Genomic DNA, 16,020 nt, shown 5'->3' with positions numbered 1-16,020 from the left:
GAGGCTAAATATACAGGCATTGCAGATGCATGGGGCATCTAACTTAATCCCAGTATGTAATCAATGAAGAAAGAGACATCTAAAGTCAGAAATAAAGAATGAAGAGGTGCTAGCTATCTAGCATCCATCCACATGCAACATATATCTGAGCTACATTTACAGCCAAGTAGGTCACCTTTTGGAAGTTGTTTCTCTTACCATTTTTAACATGTTATGATCTGATGGTAACTTATTAAAAGTTTAAGTGTACTCACCCACCTCAAAAATATCTAAATAGCATTAAACATATAGAACTTAATAAAATTTCATGTAGCCATTCATCCTTTCTTTCCTCTGCTTCTACCTTCTCCAGTGACATTCTAAGTATATACTAGTTCACATTTTACATGAAAGTTAAAATACCAGGCAGATACTGACAGATACAGGGTAAAAGTCTCTCAAAAATCTTTAAGTACACACTTAAGGTAGAAATTATAGTAAGAAGTGTTTTCCAGCCTACTCTTTCTATCGTAAAGTATCAGAACATTTATAGTTTATTCTTCAGAATAGAATTCTACATTAGTAAAAATATGGGCTGTTCTCATCAGTGAGGTATATGCCCACAATATTACTCTCAAGACCTGGGTTTTCCTGCTCTGAGGAAATTCCTAAATGCCAGTGCAGAGACCTAAACAGAATTTCCATATGTGCTAAGGCAATAGACCAGGATATGTTTGAGTCATGCCCACCATAGGATACATTTCAGTTATGGGCATCCCCAGATGCAACCACTTTGCAAAATTCACACTTCAAAATTCATTATCGATCAATTCCTAGGCAATTTGTTTACTATAATAGTGTAGTAGACAAAATAATGGTGCCCCAAATGTATCCTAACACCAAGTACCTGTGAATATGGTACCTGAAATGGCAAAAGGACTTTGAAGGTGTGATTAAGGATTTTTGACATGGGGCAATCACCCTGGCACTTAATCTAACTACGAGCGTCCTTATAAGAGGAAGGTAGAGGAACAGAGTCAGAGAGAGAAAGTATCAGGGTGGAAGCAGACAGAAGGGAAGATGCTACACTGATAGCTGTGAAAATGGAGGAAATGACCGCAGGTCAATGAATGTAGTGGCTTCTAGTAGCTGGAAAGGACAAGGAAATGGACTTTTCCCCAGAGTCCCCAGGAGTACAAGCCTGCCAACACCTTGGTTTTAGCCCAGTGAAGCTGATTTCAGACTTCTGACTTCCAAAACTATAAAATAATAAATTGGCCCTGGCTGGTGTGGCTCAGTGGATTGATTGCCAGCCTGTGAGCCAAAAGGTCATAGGTTCGATTCCCAGTCCAGGCACATGTCTGAGTTGTGGGCCAGGTTTCCCATTTGGGGGTGTGCAAGAGGCAACCAATTGATATGTCTCCTGCACATTGATCTTTCTCTCCCTCTCTTTCTCCCTGTCTTCCCCTCTCTCTAAGAAGTAAATAAATAAAAATCTTTTAAATAAATAAATAGGTGTTGTTTCATGCAACTAAGGTTTTTGTTATTTGTTACAGAAAAAATTGTAAACTAATAGAATAACAAACAGCATTATCATTCATACCAGACCTTAAATGTGATACCAATGCTAGTATCTTTACACACAGAACTAATATTAAAATTACATAGAGGAACTGTATTTATAATGGAGAGGGAATGGGCAGAGCTAATACTCAAGTTGCAGCGAAGGCTTTCTGTAGGACAGTAACACTGCATTTAAGGAAGAAAATGCATTGCAGTAATACAAAAACCTTATGCCAGAAGTTTGAGAGGAAATAACAGCAGCATACACAAATGCTTCAGGATGTCAAAAAAGCTGGATGATGATAGGAAGATAGAACCCAACTTCCGAAATCGATGACTATGATGTCTTTAGAAGGAAATAGGTTTTTCTGGCATGAGGGAGAGGAAACAAAAAATTGTGCTGAGGCAGGGAAAGGGGAGCAATTCCATAAGGGAAGAGATACAGACTTGGAATGACTAAGATGGAAGTGCTATCAAGGACACTGAAAGACATAAGACAGAAGCAGCCTGTCATGTGTATTGCACAGTTAAACTCCCAAGGTTTTCTGGAGGAGCTGTAACCAACAAAGTCTTTCCTTTGATGACCCATCTAGTTGCCCATAGGCAGAATAAACCCACCAGTGCAAGCTGGCAGGTAACCGGCCACTGACTCAAGAAGAAAGTTTGCTCCTTCCCAACTTTGCAGTTCTCTCTTGCTTTTTTTACTTATTTAAATACTGCTTTTGCCTTTCACAGATGAAATCAGTGTGTGCACTGGATTCCCTTGCATACACATAAAATACCATGATGATAATTACATATATGTCTGAGTCTTTCCTTGACAGGAAGGTTGAGGTGAGATGGAGAGTTTAGAGGGAAACTTTGACTGAGCAGGCCTGGGTTAAAGCAGGACATATTCCAGATCCCTGGTGGAGATGATTATAATTCTCTTTAGTCGCGGAGCCTCTGAAAATAGGCTTCCAGTGTTCAATTTCCTGTTCAACTCAAAAAGAGCAGAGAGAGTTGACTTGGAAGTGGAGACTGTACAACTTCATTACCTTGAAAGGATGAAGTCAGGATTCACCTGCCCAAGGAAATAATTCCACACTGCTTTTAAAACAAATACACCTTTTTGTTTTAGAACCATTTTAGCTTTCTCAAAAATTGCAGATTTCCCATATACCACACATGCGGCCTCTCCTATTATATTACATCTTAAATTATATTTGTATGGTATACAATGTCCAGCAGAAATAAGGCCTGCTTGAGTGTGGTTGGTAGGGCAATAATGTAGGTATAATATTTTAGTTTTAATTTGAACATTTCACCTAAAATGTCATATGATGTGCTTGAGCATGGTATTGTTATGTTACAGAATGACATCCTTTAAATTTCTTAAGGGGAGTTTTATGGCACAGAATGTGATTCATCTTAGTAAACATTCCAAGTGAGCTTTAGAAAAATATGTATTCTACTGTTGTTGGAAGGAGTAGTCCATAAATGGCAGTTAGATAAAGTGATTAGTGATATTCAGGTCAATTTTATCTTTACAGATTTTCTGCCTCCTTGATCTATCAATTGTTGAAAGGAAGGCCCTGAAATCAACTACAATAGTGGATTTGTTTATTTCTCCTTTTAGTTCTATTTGTTTTTATTTTACTTCTATTTATACTCATTCATTAGGTGGTCACAGTCAGAATATGTTTAATATTAGCTGTAGGTACTGGGAGTTTAAAATTCCTCTAAAAGTCCTTGTTTTTGCCTTCCTTCTTGACTTAGCCTTTCTTAATAACTCCTCCTCAAATAGAGTCTGCATCTTGCAGCTTTCCTAGATATAATTAACTGGTACTAAATTGGACTCCTGTTGGAACTGTCACCAGCCATGGAAGAGGGGGAGTGTTCTATAATATTAGGATTAAATCTCTCTGATTTAGTGAGACTGTGTCTCTGGGAGGTGCTCTTCCCCAGTGTTTCTCAATGTCAGCTTTTATTCTCTCCTTAGGTGAGATAAAAAAAACCTACGTGGGGCTGGATTGGGAGATATGCCATTCCCTTACCTGGGATAAGACTTTAAAACATTTACTCTAGAGAGTAGGAATTTGTTATGGATACTGCTTTGAGCTTTGTCACTATGAATTTCTCCCCTGCCCTCTCAGAGCCCAGAGTAGATCTATCTTGGATCTTCATTGTGAGAACCTGGTGGGATTTCTAAAGGTTAAATCCATGAAAACGTTGGAGGACCCCAAGACCATGGTCCCTAGGCCTTTCTGACTCTCAGGCGGGACTAGACTCACTTCAGAAAATTCCTCAAAGCTGTACTTAACTTTTGATGATTCCAGTGGCTCTTGCTCCAGGTAAGCAAACCTTGACCCTGCTGCCCTTGATTTTGTATGTCTCACCAGTTTTGTGGATGGAAGTTTTCTCTGGGACCTCATTTCTCTGATGGGTCCAGGAAAAATCATTGATTTTCACTTCGTTCACCCTTTCCTTATAGTAAGGTTTGGAGTAATCACTTCCAAGCTCTTTACATGTTTTATCTGAAACCGGAAGCACTCCCATTGCTTTTGTTGTATAAAGTACAATTATTGAGCCAAGTCTTATGTAGAAGATAAAAATAATGTACAAATATCTAGTTAATGCAAATCACTGACTAAATCTATTCATAAAAATACTCATTATCTATTAACTAATCAGAAAATGCCATCAACAGTCTTATTTTAACAGTAATGGACAGTAGGAGAGTCAAAGTCTCTAGATGGCTCAAATTGAATGTGTGGAGGTTATAAATGGAGGGGGCATGGAAGGGGATTTTGATGCTGATTAGGGGTAAGAACGCAGGAAATACAACCTAGAGACAAAGGAAGTGAAATCTTATGATATTGTTCTTTTGTGTAGATTTGACATAGTTACATTCAACTAGGGACAGCTGTTTGTACAGAAAATATGAGGCTGCATAATTGAGCAGATAAATATTATGGAATCATATTTAATTTAATATATTCTATAAAGATGCTTAATTCAAAGATGACCTCATCCATTCTTTTACCACTTATTAAATAAATTTTTTTGCTGAGTGCTTATTATGTATCAGGTACTGTTCTAAATATCAGAGATACAAAACTGAAACAAATATATGGTATTTCAGTTATTATGGAACATACATTGCAATATAAACAAATAATTTAAGTTTTTAATTAATCATAAAAAAACATAAAGAACAGAAAGTCATGGTGAAGTGGTCAGGGGAGGCTTCTATGAAAATGTGGCATTTGACTGGAAATTTCAGAAATGGGAATGTACAGACCATGTGCATATCTAGGGGAAGAATATTCCAAGAAGAGGGGATGTCAAGTGGTAAAGTCCTAGTTGAGATGAGCTTGGAAAATGAGCAAGAAGGCCATTGCAGCTTAAGTGGAGTGAACAAAGGGAAGAACTTATAAAGGGTTCTACACTGGATTCCACCTTGGGGAGTGGTGTTTCTCCCACATCACCAACAATTCTCTAGATACCAGCTGGGTGACCCCGAATTCATACTCAATTGTCACACTATCTTCCTGGAGATAGCTTCAAATTTCACAGGTTAAGCTTTCAGTTCTAGAAGACTGCCTCCCACCACCCCTTCAGACACCAATCACAGGCCCAGGTTATCACTTGTCCTTCTGACAAACAGGTTATAGATTAGAGGTTCCAACAACCTCTTCCTTGGACTTCAGGTGCTAATCAATAGCCTGGGTTGTTACCTGTACTTCTAAATGAGTACTGTAAATCAGAGGTTGCCACAAATCCCTCCTCAGGTTCTAAGCTGCTAGCATGGCTCACAGCACTCAGAAATATTTTACTTACTAGATTACTATTTTATTATAAAATATATAACTCAAGAACAGCCAGATGGAGGATCTGAATAGAGTTAAGTATGGGGAAAAGGCTTAGAGATTCCATGGCTTCTCCAGTGCATCATCTTTCCCCAAATCCTCATGTGCTCACCAAACAGAAAGCTGTCTGAACCCATCTTTTTGGGTTTTTATGGAGGCTTCATTACATAAATAGGATTGAATAAATAATTAGCTATTTGCTGTTGAATTCCATTTCCAGTGCCTCTCCCTTTCTTGAGGTCAATGAGCAGGACTGAAAGTTCTAACCCTTTTCCACAGACAACTGCCCCCATTTTTAGATGCTTTACAAAGCCACTACATTACCATAAAAAAAAGCACCTTTACCATTTCCATCACAGGAAATTCTGAGGGTTTTAGGAACTCCCTGCCAGAAATGGAAACGAACACCATATATATATATCTATATCTATATAGATAGATAGATAGATAGATAGATAGATAGATATGGTGTTTATATATATCACACACACGTGCATATATATATAAATATCATCTTTTTAAAGATATTTTATTTATTTTTATTTTTAGAGAGAGAGGAAGGGAGGAAAAAAGAGGGAGAGAAACATGTGAGAGAAAAACATCGACAATAAGTTGCCTCTTGCACACCCCCATGTGGGGGCCAACCCCACAACCTAGGTATGTGCCCTGACTAGGAATTGAAAAAGCAACCTTTTGCTTTGCAAGATGATGCCCAACCAACTGAGCCACACTGGTCAGAGATATATCTAATTATTTCAAGTAGTCTTTGAAGGCAAGCAGAATATACCACTTCACTGACATAAGAATTATGCAAAAAAAATATATACCTGTTTGGCATATGGATATTTAAACCGATTATTTTTAAGACACATCAGACAGTAAAAGCTCTGAAAACTGATTATTGTTACTCTTTGTAAGACACGTTTATATTAATAAGGGAAATCTCCATTTGCAAAGGTGCCTCCCTCTGCATACCAGGAAAAGAAGAATGACTACAAATCTCTAGAAACACATCAATGCATTACAAAGACTTAAATGTTCATAAACATCTAACTTTGTTTATTGTGCTTTTCCTCATAACCTCTCATAACTGGCCTTCCCCCCACCAACTCCCAAACACCTTTTATCTTTAGCTGGAGATGGTATTTAAAGCAGTGGCTTATGCCATTTGGGGGAGTTGCTCAGTTTTCCTGGATCTCTCACATGTATTCAGGAGGTATACATGTTATTAAACTTCTGTTTGTTTTCCTCAGCTTAATCTATCTTTTGTTTAGTAAGGAAAACATCACAGTGAAGCACTCAAGGGAACAAGGTTTTGCACTTACATAGACAAGAGCCAGAGCAAGATCACCTTCAATGGTGGGCCTCAGTTCTCTGCGGCCAGCAGGTCTCTCTCAGTGGCAGCTGGATGCACAGAAATTCAAGTCTAAGAAATCTTGTCCCCTCCCCTCAGGAAACAGATATAAAGGTGGGGTTGGTCAGGTGCCTTATGATGCACAGACTTTCAGCACAGACAAAAGAGTACTTATCAAGTTTGAAACAAGGAAAAATATTCCCACACAAGATGATAAGATGGGCACAGGCTGTGATGACTCTATCTCTTGGTGAGGGAATGATGTAGGTCCAAGACCCATTGTCATGCTGCTGAAGGGGGGTGGAAAGACTGCATGCAGGACACTACATTTGCCAATGGTGAAAATAATGGGGAAAAGAAGACAAGATGAGACATTGTATATTTTCATCATGTACTATATATTTATGAGACTCAAGTGAAAAAATGCTGAAGATTTAGAAAATAAAATGTGGTTGCTGGTTATATAGTAATAAATATAAAATCAAGAATTCTGGCCATACATTAAAAAGATCTTTCAAAAATATAACTGAAAAGATTAGTATTAAATATCAATCCATTGGTGGTGATGAATAAACGTACTCAAATGCCACTGAACTGTACACTTTATAAATGGATTAAACAGTGAGTTTTATGTGTTTATATATATTTATATTTATTTACCACAATAAAAGAGAATAAGGATAATCTAAAAATAAACAAATAGGCATCTATAATAAGTCAAGAAATATATTTATCAAGAAAAATGTAAGATTTATTAAAAAAAAACAGATTCCACTGAAAGACCTAAAACAATTTTACATAAATTGAAAGAAATACTAAGTTCCTCTGTTAAAAAGTTAAATAGCAAAATACCTATTCTTCTTAATTAAAATATAAATATATGAAAATAAAAATTAGAGCAACCAGATGATATATCATTTTAACTTAACAAAGTGCTATAAAGGTATTCTGGAGAAGGTTTCATTCAATAATATGCTGCAGAAATATGAAAAATAAGATTCATGAGGCAAAAAATGATTGTATGAAAGGCAGACAGAGCAATGGAACAAGAAATCCAGTCCAGGACAATATGTACTTACAACTTTCTTTTTAATGCAACCTTGCAAGTTTCTCTTTAAATGAGGGTATTCATCCCATGGACATGTAGTTTAACAATTTATGTTCCTGGTTTTGTTCCTTCCATCTCACTTTATGCTTACAAGTTATTTTTCTTTATTGTTTTTCTAATGTTTACTGGATTGTTACATTACTATTAACTCTATTTCTTTTGTTAATTGGACATTATACTGGCTCTTATCATCATTCTACTAGTATTAGTTTTCTGCCTTCTGAGCTTAAAATCAAACACATGTTTATCTTAAAATATAAAGAAAATGCTGACCATGTTTCTTGACTTATCTCCTACTCCAGGAAGATGAAACATTTGAACATTTTTACTTTCTCCACTGCTCCATACTCCTACAACCTGCTTAGAAAGCTTTTACTTAACTCCTTTCTTTCTCACTCACTGCTAGGATTTAATAAGATAGTTTAGTATTTTTCATACCTGACTATGATTAGTCCCTTCTTTGCAGCATTTCTCTTTCTTCTAAGAATCGTTACTTCTAATTGTTTCCTTATTATTCATATTTCAACTCTTCATTCCAAGTATCACAATTCAATTAGATATAAAAATGGTTAGGTCATTGTTACAAAGCCAAATGTTGGAAACAACCTAAGTGCCCACCAGTAAATGAGTGGATAAAAAAACTATGGTACATTTACACAGTGGAATACTACCCAGCAGAAAGAAGGAACTCCTACCCTTTGTGACAGCTTGGATCAAACTGGAGAGCATTATGCTAAGTAAGATAAGCCAGGCAGTGAAAGACAAATATTATGTGATTTTACCTATAAGTGGAACCTAATCAACAAAACAAACAAGCAGCAAAATATAACCAGAGACAGTGAAATGAAAGACAAGCTGACAGTAACCAGAGGGGATGTGGGAGAGGATAATGGGGGAGAAAGTGGGAAGGTTTTCAGGGAACATGTACAAAGGACACACGGACAAAGCCAAAGGAGGGTAGGATCAGGGGTGGGAGGTGGGGGATGGCTGGAGTTGGGGAGAGTGATGGGGAGGAAATGGAGACAACTGTACTTGGAACAACAATAAAAATGTGAAAAATTAATTAATTAGTTAATTAGTTGATATATTCTGGAATGAAATACAAAAAAATAAAATAAAATTAAGAACATATCTTAACCCATATTCCCCAGGAAACTACTAGTTTGGAAGAGAAGAAGTCCCAAGAAGCAGAAGTAAGCAATAAGCAGAACAAAATAGGGAAGGAAGGAGAGCCAAGATGATGATGCATTAATGACCTGGACGTAGCTAAGTGTGACTAATCACTCTAACAGGATTGTCTTCTGTGAAATGTTTAATCACATCTCAGATCAATCCAACTTGGAGAAGAGGGATGAGGAGTGGGAAAATGTACCCTTCATTTCCCATGTCCTGTCATCTAAGTTCATCCCATAGGTACATGCATGGCCATAGAGCAAAATTCCGTCGCATCCCACATCTTGGCACCAACTAGGAAGCCCAGGTTTAGCAGAGGCAAAGTGCTATTGGTGCCTGCTTGAAAATGCTAGGAGGCTTTTAACTGGTTGTTCATTGACTGGCACAAGAAATTATGAGGTTGACAGAATCCAAAATGGTTCATAAGAAGTATCTGATAAAGATACTAGATAACATTTTACACCTGCAGGACCTGCAGAAATTGAAATCTGGCAACACCTATTGTTGGAAAGGATATAAAAACAATGGTATTATATATTGCTAGATAGGTATCCATCATATGTGATTGTAAGGTTAAATACTAATCATAAAATAAAAATAACTTTCCCAGGTGCCAAAAAGGAAACAAACCTGCCACCTTTCGGAACATCTTCATTAGAAAACTTAATAGTTGTAAATTCTCTCTCTGTTTCTTTGGCAAGTATGTAAATCTTTTCAACACCTAAATAAGTCTCTTTACAGCTTTACAATTTTTATATAAAGCTTGTTAAAACTTTATAATCTTTTCCCAGGACCAGGGAGCCAAGTCTTTGAAATATAATCATCAAAGAGAATAATGTCCTCATCTCCTATTTTCTTCCTTCCTTCCTTCCTCTCTCTCTCTCTCTCTCTCTCTCTCTCTCTCTCTCTCTCTCTCTCTCTCTCTCTTTCTTTCCTCCTTTCTTTCTTTCTTCCTTCCTTTCTTTCTTTCTTTCTTTCTTTCTCTTTCTTTCTTTCCTTCTCCCTCCCTCCTTTGTTTCTCTTTCTCCTTCCTTCCTTCCTTCCTTCCTTCCTTCCTTCCTTCCTTCCTTCCTTCCTTCCTTCCTTCCTTCCTTCCTATTTTTCTTTCTTCTCTCTCTTTCTTTCTTTGATTTAATCTTTATTGTAATTTTCCCATTACCTTTTAGTCCCCTTATACTCCCCTCTGCCAGGCAATCACCACACTATTGTCCATGTCCATGAGTCTTTTTTCCTTTTGCTCAACCCCTCCACCCCCTCACCTAACCACCCACTACTAACTGTTTTCTGTGGGAAACAGGGAGCTTAACTTCCACAGGAGCCTTGTTCCAAAACTACCTCCTATAATATAGGAATTTCTTTTTCCTTTGGATAAAACCAATTAGCTAATCCACATGATCACCCCAACTACCAGTACATTTAGGATGAACTGTGTGTGACAAATGTTATTGTCAAGTCCTCTTACCTGAGGACTGATCATTTTCTCTTTTGACAATATGAATGTAATGGATTGTATCTACTTGGCTATATACAAGGTTAAGATTTTTTTCCCATTTTTGCAGTCTTTTTAGTGAATTGCCTATGATGCACATCACTTCCTGGCTTAACATTTATTCAATAATAGAACTGTTCTCTTTCTCTTCTACATTTGTTAGAGAAGTTTTCTGGGTTAGTAGGAGATTTTGTTTTTAATTATATTACCTTAACAAGTTCTCATTTGGGATTTAGGTTTTAAGTTCATGAGTATTCATTATACCATTATAGTTTATAACTTACAAATATACATGCATACACACAGAGATATATTCATTCCAATGTATCAAATAATATTTTAATAAGTCCAAAATATGTTAAATATAGCCAACTAGTAATAGTTTACAACAAACAGAAAAAAAAATAAGTTTTACAAACAGAGAAAATTTCAAACCTAAAAATAATTTGGAAGTGAAATTAAATCTCATTGATAAAATGGAAATTTCTCATTCCTATTTTGTCCCTTTCTTCTAGTAAAATGGCAAGTCATTGAATATTTTAACAATTGAAATTAATTCATGCCAACATACAGTGAAAGTTATAACTGCAAGCAACATTACATTTTGTTTTATTATTCACAGCACTAAATGTTATACCTTGTTCAAAGCATTAGGTCTATGTTTAGAATTAGTACACTAAACCATTCATTATTTTTGTACTTATATGGAATCTTAAAGCAAAGCTCTTAAAAAACACTCTGGTGTGCAGGATACCCACTGGAAGAGGAAACCCAACAACAAAGGAACCACTAACAGATAACAACAGAAGAAGGTGAAGGAGGGACTGGAAACCACACAAACCTCAATCCAGGACCTATCTGGAAATACAACTAAACAGTAGAGACAGTACCCAGTACAAACAACTGAACAAAACCAAGTGAGAATCCTCAAAACTTTATACACATGGAAGAACCAGCTTCAACACAACCTGCCCTCACCAGCACGACAAAATACAAGAGGTGGTGGACAGAGTGACCCTAATTTAACCGGCTGGTGGGAAGGAACCATCAAAGAAAGACCCAACAACAATCAAAACCCAAAGACAAACACAGAGACTACTTGAATGACAGCCCAAGACCAGTGAGCTCAGGAGATCAAGGAAACTGCACCACTGAAACAAACTGGTATTCTACCACAGAAGTTCACACCACAAACCCAGGGAGCCAGAACAGATCAATTTAAGAAGATGAAGCTAACAAGAAGAGTCTCACAAACAATGGGAAGACAAAGAAACATCCCCAAATCAAAGGAAAGGAGGAAGCCTCAGAAAAAAATGCTAAATGAAATAGAGGCAACTCAACTATCAGATACTGAGTTTAAAGCAATGATTGTCAGGAAGCTCAATGAGCTTACAATGAGCTACCAGAAACTACAGGGAAGCTACAATGATCTCACTGCAAACTATATCAACATAAAAAGGAAATAGAAACTATCAACAAGGACCAAAAGGAAATGAAGAATACCATTTCTGAACCGAAGAACACAGTAGAAGGAATGAAAAGCAGGATCCATGAAGCAGAAGATGGGATCAGCAAGGTAGAGGACAAAGTAGAAGAAATCACCCAGAAGGAGCAACAAAAGGAAAAGAGGCTCAAAAAGAATGAAGAGGGATTAAGAGAAACGGAAGATAATACGAAACGTAATAATATCCATATAATAGGAATAAAAGAAGAAGAAGAGGAAGAGCAAGGGATAGAACACTTATTCGAAAAACTAATGATGGAAAACTTCCCTAATTTGATGAGAGAAAAAGTCACACAAATCCAGGAAACACAGAGAGTCCCAATCAAGAGGAACCCAAAGAGGGTCACTTCAAGACATATCATAATTAAAATGGCAAAATACCAAGACAAAGAAAGAATCTTGAAAGCAGCAAGGGAGAAACAGGAGGTAACATACAAGGGAGCCCCGATAAGGTTAGCAGCTGACTTCTCAATGGAAACACTCCAAGCCAGAAGAGATTGGCAAGAAATATTCCAAGTAATGAGAACCAGAGGTCTGCAACCAAGGCTACTTTACCTAGCAAGGCGCTCAATCAAGATACAAGGCCAAATAAGAAGCTTCCCAGATAAAAGAAGTCTAAAAGAATACACCTCCACCAAACCAGCTCTGCAAGAGATGCTAAAGGGCCTGCTTTAAGGGAAACAAGGAAAAGAGAGAGAGAGAGAGAGAAAGGAACACAGGTATGAAAATGGCAATGAATAAGAACCTACCAGTAACAACTTTAAATGTAAATAGATTAAATGCTCCAACCAAACGACATAGAATAGCAGAATGGATAAGAAAGCATAACCCACATATATGTTGCCTACAAGAGACCCACCTCAGGACAAAAGATCTACACAGGCTAAAAGTGAAAGGCTGGAAACAAATTTTCCAAGCAAATGGACAGGAAAAAAAGCCAGGGTAGCAATACTCATATCAGACAAAATAGACTTCAAAACAAGGGCCATAGAAAGAGACCCACAAGGTCACCTCATAGTACTCAAGGAAAGAATCCAACAGGAAGACTTAAACATTACAAATATATATGCACCCAGCATAAGAGCACTCACATACGTAAAGAAAATCTTAGTGGACTTCAAGAAAACATTGACAGCAACACAATTATAATATTGGATTTTAACACCCCACTGTCAAAAATGGACAGATCTTCCAAACAAAATATCAACAAATATATTGTGGCATTGAATAATGCCCTAGAGGAAATGGACTTAACTGATTTATATAGAGCTCTTCATCCCAAAGAAGCAAAAACACATTCTTTACAAACACACATGGAACATTTTCAAAGATAGACCACATGATAGGACACAAAGCAAGCCTCAACAAATTTAAGAAATTTGAAATCATACCAAGCATTTTCTCTGACCACAAGGGACTGAAACTAGAAACCAACCTCAAGGGAAGAAACCTGAAACACTCAAAATCATGGAGATTGAATAGCATGCTATTAAACCATGAATGGGTCAAGAATGAAATAAGGGAAGAAATCAAAATGTTTCTGGAAACAAATGAAAATAAACTCACAACAACCCAAAATTTATGGGACACAGCCAAGGGAGTCCTGAGAGGGAAGTTCATAGTGATACAGGCCTACCTAAAAAAGACAGAAACATTTCAAACAAACAATCTAACCCTACATCTACAAAAACTCAAGGAAAAACAACAAAGACAGTTCAGAGTAAGCAGAAGGAAAGAAATAACGAAGATCATAGCAGAATTAAAACACGTAGAGACTAAAAGCACAATTCTAAGGATCAATAAATCCAGGAGCTGGTTCTTTGAAAAGATAAACAAAATCGACAAGCCTTCAAGCAGGCTCATCAAGAAAAAAAGAGAAAGGATCCAAATAAACACAATCAGAAATGAAAGAGGAGAGATTACAACTGACACCACAGAAATACAAAGGATTGCAAGAAACTACTATGAAGAACTGTATGCCAGGAAATTTGAAAACCTAGGTGAAATAGACAAATTTTTAGAAAAATATAATCTTTCAAAACTCAATAGAAAAACAAGCAGAGAGCCTGAACAGACCAATAACAGCAGATGAAATTGAAGCAGTAATCAAAAAACTCCTGACACACAAAAGTCCAGGTCCAGATGGTTTCACAGGAGAATTCTACAAAGCATTCAAGGAAGAACTAATCCTTATCCTTCACAGACTATTCCAATAAATCCAGAATGATGGAAGACTCCCAAACCCTTTTTATCAAGCCACCATCATCCTAATCCCAAAACCAGATAAAGACAAAACAAAGAAAATAAACTTCAGGCCAATATCACTGATGAACATAGACACTAAAATCCTCAACAAAATATTGGCAAACCGCATCCAACAATACATTAGAAAGATCATACACCATGACCAAGTGGGATTCATTCCAGGGATGCAAGGATGGTTCAACATTCAGAAATCAGTAAATGTAATACATCACATAAACAAAAGCAAAGACAAAAATCACATGATCATACCAATAGATACGGATAAAGCATTTGATAAAGTACAGCACCCATTTATCATAAAAACACTCAGCAAAGTGGGAATAGAGGGAGCATTCCTCAACATAATAAAGGCCATATATGAGAGACTACAGCCAACATCATACTCAATGGGCAAAAATTAAAATCTTTTCCACTAGGATCAGGAACAAGACAAGGTTGTCCACTTTCAACACTTCTATTCAATATAGTATTGGAAGTTTTAGCCACAGTGATCAGACAAGAAAAAGGAATAAAAGGCATCCAAATTGGAAAGGAGGAAACAAAACTGTCATTGTTTGCAGATGACAGACTTGATAGTGTACCTAGAAAATCCTATAGACCCTGCTAAAATACTCCTTGACCTAATAAACGAATCTGGCAAAACTGCAGGATACAAAGTCAATATCCTGAAATCAAAGGCATTTTTGTATACCAACAATGAAACAGCAGAAACAGAAATCAGGAAAAAAAATCCCATTTGACATAGCAAAAAGAAAAATAAAATACCTAGGAATAAATCTAACCAAGGAAGTAAAAGACCTGTATAAAGAAAACTACACAACACTGAAGAAAGAAGTTAAGGAAGACACCACCAAATGGAAACATATACCATGTTCATGGATTGGAAGAATTAACATTATCAAAATGTCCATACTACCCAAAGCAATTTACAGATTCAGTGCAATACCTATTAAAATACCAATGGCATATTTCACAGACATAGAGCAAACATTTCAAAAATTTATATGGAACTATAAACGACCCCGAGTAGCTGCTGCAATTTTGAGAAAGAAAAGCAAAGTAGGAGGGATCACAATACCTGATACCAAACTGTATTACAAGCCCACTGTAATCAATACAGCCTGGTACTGGCATAAAAATGGGCACATGGACCAATGGAACAGCACAGAGAGCCCAGAAATAAGTCCAAGTCTCTACAGTCAATTAATACTTGACAAAGTGGGCAGCAACATAAAATGGAGTAAAAACAGTCTCTTCAACAAATGGTGTTGGGAAAACTGGACAGCTATGTGCAAAACATGAAACTCGAGCACCAACTTATATCAAACACAAAAATAAATTCAAGGTAGATAAAAGACTTAAATATAAGCCATGTCACCATTAAAGTCCTAGAGGAGAACATAGACAGGAAAATCTCAGATAGTTCACGCAGAAACTCTTTTACTGATACATCCCCCAGGGCAAGGGACATAAAGAAAAGAATAAACAAATGGTATCTCATCAAAATAAAAACCTTCTGCACAGCTAAAGAAAACAGTATTAAAATAGAAAGAGAACCAACTGTATGGGAAAACATAGTTGCCAATGATACCTCAGACAAGGGTTTAATCTCCAAAATATATAAAGAACTTACACAACTCCACTCTAAGAAGACAAGCAACCCAATTAAAAAATGGGCAAAGGACTTGAACAGACACTTCTCCTAGGAGGACATACAGAGGATCCAGAAACACA

Source organism: Phyllostomus discolor, chromosome X (assembly GCF_004126475.2).
Source record: "Phyllostomus discolor isolate MPI-MPIP mPhyDis1 chromosome X, mPhyDis1.pri.v3, whole genome shotgun sequence".
In the NCBI taxonomy this organism is placed as follows: domain Eukaryota; kingdom Metazoa; phylum Chordata; class Mammalia; order Chiroptera; family Phyllostomidae; genus Phyllostomus; species Phyllostomus discolor.
Note: the sequence above shows the minus strand (reverse complement) of the source record.